A 7,427-nucleotide genomic window follows, 5' to 3' on the forward strand; every position below is an offset into this window, starting at 1 on the left:
GCCGCTCCGCCTCTCCGGGCGCTCGGCCGGCCGGCGGAGCTCTGGGTGGCCAGTGGCGGGCCCCGGCGCGGAACCGCCCCCCGCCGCCCCCCTCGCGCGTGTTGCGGGGCGCCGGGCCGCCGCGAGCCCTCGCCCTTCCCCGCGCCCCGTCTCCTCGCCGCCTTCCGCTCGGGCCCGCCCGCCCCTCAGCGCCGCCCCGGCGCCCGACCCCGGCCGGGGCCCGGAACCGCCCTCCCTCCGCCCGCGCGCGCCCTGCTGCCCGGGCTGGGCCTCCGGGGCGGCCGGCCGGCCGGGGGGTGGAGTGGTGGGCGTGCGGCGGGTGGCCTGATGGTTTCCTGCGTACAGACTTCTGTTTCTCTCTGCGGTTTCTCTGCCCGCGCTGGACTCAGGCTCCTCTGAATCCTCTGCCCAAACAGGCTTCGCCCTGCATGGCCAGGCTGTAGCGAGAACCCTGCGAAGTCGCTTTAGCGGAATCCCCTAGCCTCTACGTCAGATCACCCTCCATTTCTGACCACGTGCCTCACCCCCCACGACCCCCCCGCTGCTAGCCCTTCGCCCTGGCTGCCCTCAGCGAGAATGCTGTTGGTCAGCGGAGCAAAGAATTACCTCCCCTCCTAGTGATTTTCCATTCACCGCCCCCACCCCCGCCCCGCCTGCCCCTTGGCTATAAATCCCCACTCGTCCGTGCTGTGTTTGCAAGTGACCCTGCTTCTGTACCGAGGTCTCTCCCTCTGTTGCAAAGTCCTGAATAAAATCTCTTTCTACTGCTACTGTGTAGCTCTGGTTTCCTTTGACACGTCAGTTTGGGATGACGAGAAAGTTCTGGAGATTGGTAGTGGTGATGGCTGTACGGCAATGTGAATGTACTTAACGCCACTGAACCCACACACTTAAAAATAGTTAAGGTGGTCCATTTATGTTATGCACGGGTTACAATAAGAAATAAAGCCAGGTGGTATTTTTAGAAGACTAAACAAAAATTTAAATATATAAAGGAAGCATCAGTCCAGAGATCCTGCAGCAGTCCCTCCTGAAATCCATTTCTTCGTCTCAAAGTTCTTGGCCCCTGTCTTTTAGGGTTGCCGGATAAAAACACAGAACACCAAGTTAATTTGAATTTGAGATAAAAAATGAATATAGATACAGATATAGAAACAGATATCCCAAACTAGGCAGGAGACACACTTGCACTTAAAAATTATTGTTTACTTGAAATTCAAAATTAAGTAGATGTTTGATATTTTTGTTTGCTAAATCTTGCAAACTTACTCTCTTCTTAAAACTCTCTGAATTTTGTCCTCTTTCCCTGCTGCCCACCCCCATCCTAGAGTTAGGTTAAATTGTCTTTTTTGACAAGCACATTCCAATGTCTTGCTGGCTTGCAGCATATGGTCCCTACTGACGATGAGGAAGAGATGGGTTTCCACCTGTATTGTAGACTGAATGTTTTTGTCCCCACCCCCTCAAATTAATATGTGGAAGCACTAACTTCCAGTTTGATGGTATTTGGAGATGAGACCTTTCAGAGGTAATTAAGGTTCAGGGAGCCTAGGAGAGTGGGGTCCTCATGGTGAGATTAGAGCCCTTACAAGAAAAGACACCTGAGAGCTGGCTCTCTCGAGCTCTCTCTAGCTCTCTCCACCATGTAAGGACACAGCAAGAAGATGGCCATATGCAAGCCAGGAAGAGAGTTCTCACCAGGAACCAAATCTGGCACCTTGATTTTGGATTTCCAACCTCCAGAACAGTGAGAAATAAATGTATGCTGTTTAAGCCACTCAGCCTATGGTATTTTGTTTTTGACAAATATATCCTGCAAACACATTTTCTCCTCACTCCACCTGAGCGATGACTGAGCAGGTTCTTAAAGGTATTTTAAGGTTTTCAAAACACATCAAAGAAGGGGAAGTGTGCCATTCCGAAAGGAAAGCATGCAGGCTTGGGGCTCTGTCACTTGTTCTTTGTGCGCCTCTGGGCAAGTCATCTAATGGGGGTTGCCCCATTTATAAATCGGGCTGGAGAGTGCTTGCCCTGCCTCCTTTTGGGAGCTGCAGAGAAAGGATGTCAAAGAGCTTTGTGATCTGTAAAGATTATTCGTACACGAAAGGAAATTTGTATGTGCTCCAGGATGTTTGTTTACACACACACACACACACACGCACGCACCCCACCCCTGCCACATACCAAAACTAGCAGTGTTTTCTCACAGAAGTGCTGCTAGACAGCAGCCCAGTTCACCCAGACCACCCAGTTCACCCTCAGTTTACCCTCCACTTCATAGAAGTTCTTTACCTAATCTACTGAGGCTCATCCCACACCTATTTTTAAAGGTTTCCTAGGAGCTGGATGGCAAAGACATTTAACCTCAGCCACTCGAGCTGCAGTGGGAATAGACCTCAGTCAGAGCGAAGAAAAGCTAAATGTCACCCTACTGTGTGAACGCTGAGGCCCTACCTGCCCTTGCTGGCCTGTTGTGCGACTCCATTTTATGAGATACCCAGGAGAGGGAAACCACGGGGACAGCAGGCAGATTGGTGGTTGGCAGGAGCTGGGGGGGAGGGGAGGATGGGAAGTGGCTGCTTATGGTGCAAGGTTTTATTTTGGGGTGATGGGAAGGTCTGGGAGTTACATAGAAGGGGTGATTGCATACTATTGTGGAGGTATAAATGCCACTGAATTCTTTGCTTTAAAATGGCCCATTTTATATAACCTTCGCCTCACGTAAAAAGAAACGAATTGCTGTGTAAGCTGTTGTCATTCTCCTAATGCATTCCTGTACTTGCCGGACGGAGGGCCCAGCCTGCGTCTTATGCTTTGGTAGCCTCCTCGGTGTGGAGAGTGTACTGGATGTGGGATGGAATCCGAGAATTCGAGAGCTTGAAATTACCTCAGAGGTCATAGAGCCGATGCTCGGCTGATGGAGGAGAGAGGGGGCAAGAAGGCCATAGGCTGCAGGCCTTTTCTGTGTGTCAGAACGAGGCTGAGGAAGACACAACAGCGTCCCTCATCCCCATCCCCTCAGCACACAGTGCTTGCCCCATGCCTTCAAACAACAAGTCAGGGAAACCGACTCTCAAGCAGATGATTCCAGAGTGTGACTGTGTTTCCATCCAACAGTGAGGGGAGCGTAGGGTGCTCAGGAGCTCGGAGCTTTCAGTTAAGATTGCTTTCAGTTGGGCCAAATAGACACCTCGCTCCAGGATTTAAGCGTTAGGAGTTTCTATTTCCACATTATAGGAGAACCAGATGGAGGCAGCACAGGGCTGGTACGATGGCTTCATGGTTCCTTGAGGAACCTGGAATCTTCTTTCTACTCTGCCTTGGTGCATGGCTGTCTTCTTTATGGTTGTAAAATGTATGCTCCATTCCCGGGCATTGCATCTGAGTTCTAGGTGGGAAGGCAGGAAGCGTAAAGGAAAAAGGTAAAGGGCAGATATGAGCCCAATCTATTCCTTTTTAAAAAAGGTCCCCTAAAGGGGCACTTGGGTGGCTCAGTTGGTTAAGTGTCTGACTCTTGATCTTGGCTCTGATCTCAGTCTCAGGGTTGTGAGTTCAAGCCCTGCATTGGGCTCCATGCTGGGTGTGGAGCCTACATTAAAAAAAAAAAAAAAAAAAAAAAAAAAGCTTCCCTAAGAATCTCTATCCAGCAACTTCCTCTTATATTTTATTGGCCAGGACTGGATCACATGACTTGCAGGCTCTGAGGGAGTCTTGACAAATGGGTATTTTTAACTGGGTATGTTACTGCCCTGAATAAAATTGAGATTCTACTAGGAAGTAAGGGAGAATGAACAAAGGGTAGTCAACTGTGCAGTGTCTGCTAGAGATATCTCACCCCGAGTCTAGGAGTTGGGGGATTGCTCAGGGAAGGCTTTCCATAGCATGTGATGCCAGAGATGAAGTTTAAAGGCTAAGCAGGAGTTCCCGCAGTGAAGCAGGGTGCAGTCACAGGCATTCCAGGGACATGAGACAGCAGGAGGTACTAATTTAGGTAAGCCTAGCTGCCGCATCAAACCAAAAGTATATGATGGCTTAAGCATGATGGAAGTTGACATCTCACTAATTAGTGGAACATCCAAATCAGTTGGATGATTCTCCTTCATGTTTTAACTTAGGGACATTGGTGCTTTCTACCTGTGGCTCTGCCATCTTCAACATGGGGCTTTCAAGTTTTCCGCTCTCCTTGGAAGAGGAAAGAGCATGAAGAGCATGTGGGAGGTTTGAAGAAACGGGCCCGGAAATGGCATACATCGCTCTTGTTCATATTTCATTGGCTAGAGCTTGTTCAAGTGGCCACATCTAACTGCGGGGGAGGCTGGGGAATATTGTTTATCTATACTCCCAGGAGGAAGAGCTAGCTGGTTTGTGCAGCAATGATCAGGAGGTGAGAAAATGTACACTTGGGAGTGGAATGGGAAATAGGAGACAAGACCATAAGCAGTTCGACGTTGCCAAAGTTCAAGACAGAAAGGGGTCGGGATGAGACTGAGAAGTAGGTGGGAACCACACCACAATACTAGGTGCCATTTTTGGAGCTCCTTCTCCGTGCTGGGCAATGTGCTTGGTACTTTACATATATAATCACAATTATGTTGGGTATCTGAGTTGTGGAGAAGAGGTGGGGGTATCGCCTTTGTGTATATGTCTTGCATAACAATCCTATTTCCTTCTCTTTTTTTTAAGATTTTGTTTATTCATCTGACAGAGACAGCGAGAGAGGGAACACAAGCAGGGGAGTGGGAGAGGGAGAAGCAGGCTTCCCGTGGAGCAGGGAACCTGATGCGGGACTCGATCCCAGGACCCTGGGATCGTGACCTGAGTGGAAGGCAGACGCTTAACGACTAAGCCACCCCCTTATTTCCTTTTTATTTTTATTTATTTATTTATTTATTTTTTAAAAGATTTTTATTTATTTATTCATGAGAGACAGAGAGAGAGAGAGGCAGAGGGAGAAGCAGGCTCCCAAGAAGCAGAGAGCCCGATGCGGGACTCGATCCCAGGACCCTGGGATCATGACCTGAGCCGAAGGCAGACGCTTAACCATCTGAGCCACCCAGGCGCCCCCCCTTATTTCCTTTTTTAGAAAAAGATTTTATTTATTTATTTGAGAGAGATCGAGCAGGGGGAGAGGCAGAGGGAAAGGGAGAAGCAGACTCTCCTGCTGAGTAGGGAGCAAAACGCTATCCCAGGACCCCAGGATCATGACCTGAGCCGAAGGCAGATGCCCAACTGACTGAGCCGCCCAGGTGCCCCTCGCATAACAATCTTATTTCCCAGCAAGTGTATAGAGCTTTATTGTATGCAAAATAAAGGTACATGTACAATACTGAATATTTACAGGAATCTGGTGAGGACAATATTCCCATCATCTCCATGTAGGAGTTGGAGAAAAATGAGCCTTTGAGAGGTTTAAGAACTTGTCCAAGGTCTGGCAGTTCCACCTCTTAATAAGCACTCCCATCCACTCTATTATATTACCTCTCAAAGAGGGTCTCATGGGTCCTAGTAAGGAGTCTGGACTTGAGCCAGCATCTGTTGAAACCTTGGGATCATAGCCAGTACGTTTGGAAGAAGCCATCTCTTTCTGATGCCAACATCGGGCTCCCTCAGATTTGCTCGGAGTTACCTGGAATCAGTGGCAGCAGGACAGGAAGACCTTCATGAAACCGTGCATGCATTCTTCTTGGGGCAGCACCGGGCTCTCCTGGGTGAGGGAGGGCTCCATTTTCAGAGGGAGGGGACAGGGAACTTCAGTGCCCCTCTCTGAGCCCAAACCAACCAAGACTGTAGAAGCCAGAATTGGGGGTGAGAGGAGAGCTATAAGGTCCTCAAGTGAGTCATTTTGGGCTCAGAGTGCGTGCGTGTGCGTGTGCGTGTGTGTGTGCGTGTGCGTGTGTGTGCGTGTGTTTCAAGGCACAGATTGAGGCCCCAGGACTTTGGGCTCTCATGTCTCCAGCTCTTAGACTTAGGGTCACAGGCTGCCAGTGTCCATCTCACTGAACTCCACATATCATGACAGGCTCTAAGAAACATGGAACCTGGCCCCCAGTGCCTCTGCCCTGCATGGATCTGCATCACAGGAGTTGCACCCCTCCCTTCCTGACCCAGTGTCCACAGCTCTGAAATCCCACTTGTGTGGGAGCTGGGCACAGGGCAGCAGGACTAATCCTTGAAATAGCTCAGGGAGGATTATCCCAGCCTCTCAGCTGCAGCACAGCCGGGCTCATTCCCAGCGAGGAGGAGGCCAGAACAGGGTGGCTGCCCAAAGTGGGAATACTGGGGAAGGCGAATATCCAGCAGAGGTCCCAAACAGAGCACGGTGAGGAGGGCGTCCTGAGGGGCGGGGCTCAATCTCAGAGGTGGGATTGTGCAAATCAAGCCAATTCCAGGCAGAGATCTGAAGTTTGAAAAAAACCCAGCCTGGGGGAAAGAATTTAAATTATAAAAATTGTAAAGTATGAAATGCGAAATAATCCCTTAAAGTGCTTATTTAACAACCAAATCATTCTGACACAATGAACCATATGTGAAATGTCCTCTTCCCACCCACACACACCCACAGGTATCCACTTTCAACGCCAACACACTACCATCCATCAGGTAGCTTCTCTGTTCTCCTTCCTAACTCATAAACCAAACAAATATTGTAAATCCGGTCTCCTCCAGTGGGTGATAAAAAAAGCAAAACCTGATTTTTCTGGGGCCCCATTCTGTCTGGGGAGAATGCCTCCTGATCCTGAAAGTGTGTGAATCTGCCTAATCAGTATGCAAATTGGTTTTCCGGTATGCTAATATGTATGCATAGAAATGAGAATCCTGATAGAAGGACCAGGTGAGAAGTGGGCCAGGGGAGCCAGGGATGGGTATGAGTCATGGGTGGCTCCTGCAGGTTGGAGATGGGGTACAAGGGGGAAGGGAGGCTGTTGTTTGAATGTCTGGGTGGACATGCCCTGGACAGTAGAGTCTGGGTAAAACTCGGTGATTGGAGAAAGCAGAAGCTGAGTGGTAGATTTGGGGCCCAGACTGGAGAGGCCTAGGAGAGCCACTAGTCATTTGTGGGCACTGACCACTTGAAATGAGACTTCTGTGTGCCACGGAGGAACTGAAATGTTACTTAATTTTTAACTCATTTAGAAAGAAATGTTAAAATTGATTTGGTTATTGGAAAACTTAAGTAATGTGTGAGACAACTTGGGCATGTGAATTTACTTTTTCAACATAAATTTTGTGAAATCTAAATACAGACCACATATTTCCAATAAAAATTTAGCATCCAAACTGAAATGTGCTGTAAGTGTAAAATACACAATAAACTTTTGGGACTTAAAATGAAAAAAGAGTTTTTTTCAAGTATCATTTATAATTTTTTATGTGATTCCATGTTGAAATGGTAACATTTTGGACATATGGGTTAAATAAATATATTA

Source organism: Mirounga leonina, unplaced genomic scaffold, assembly GCF_011800145.1.
Source record: "Mirounga leonina isolate KUSES-001 unplaced genomic scaffold, KU_Mleo_1.0 Mir_201, whole genome shotgun sequence".
Lineage (NCBI taxonomy): Eukaryota > Metazoa > Chordata > Mammalia > Carnivora > Phocidae > Mirounga > Mirounga leonina.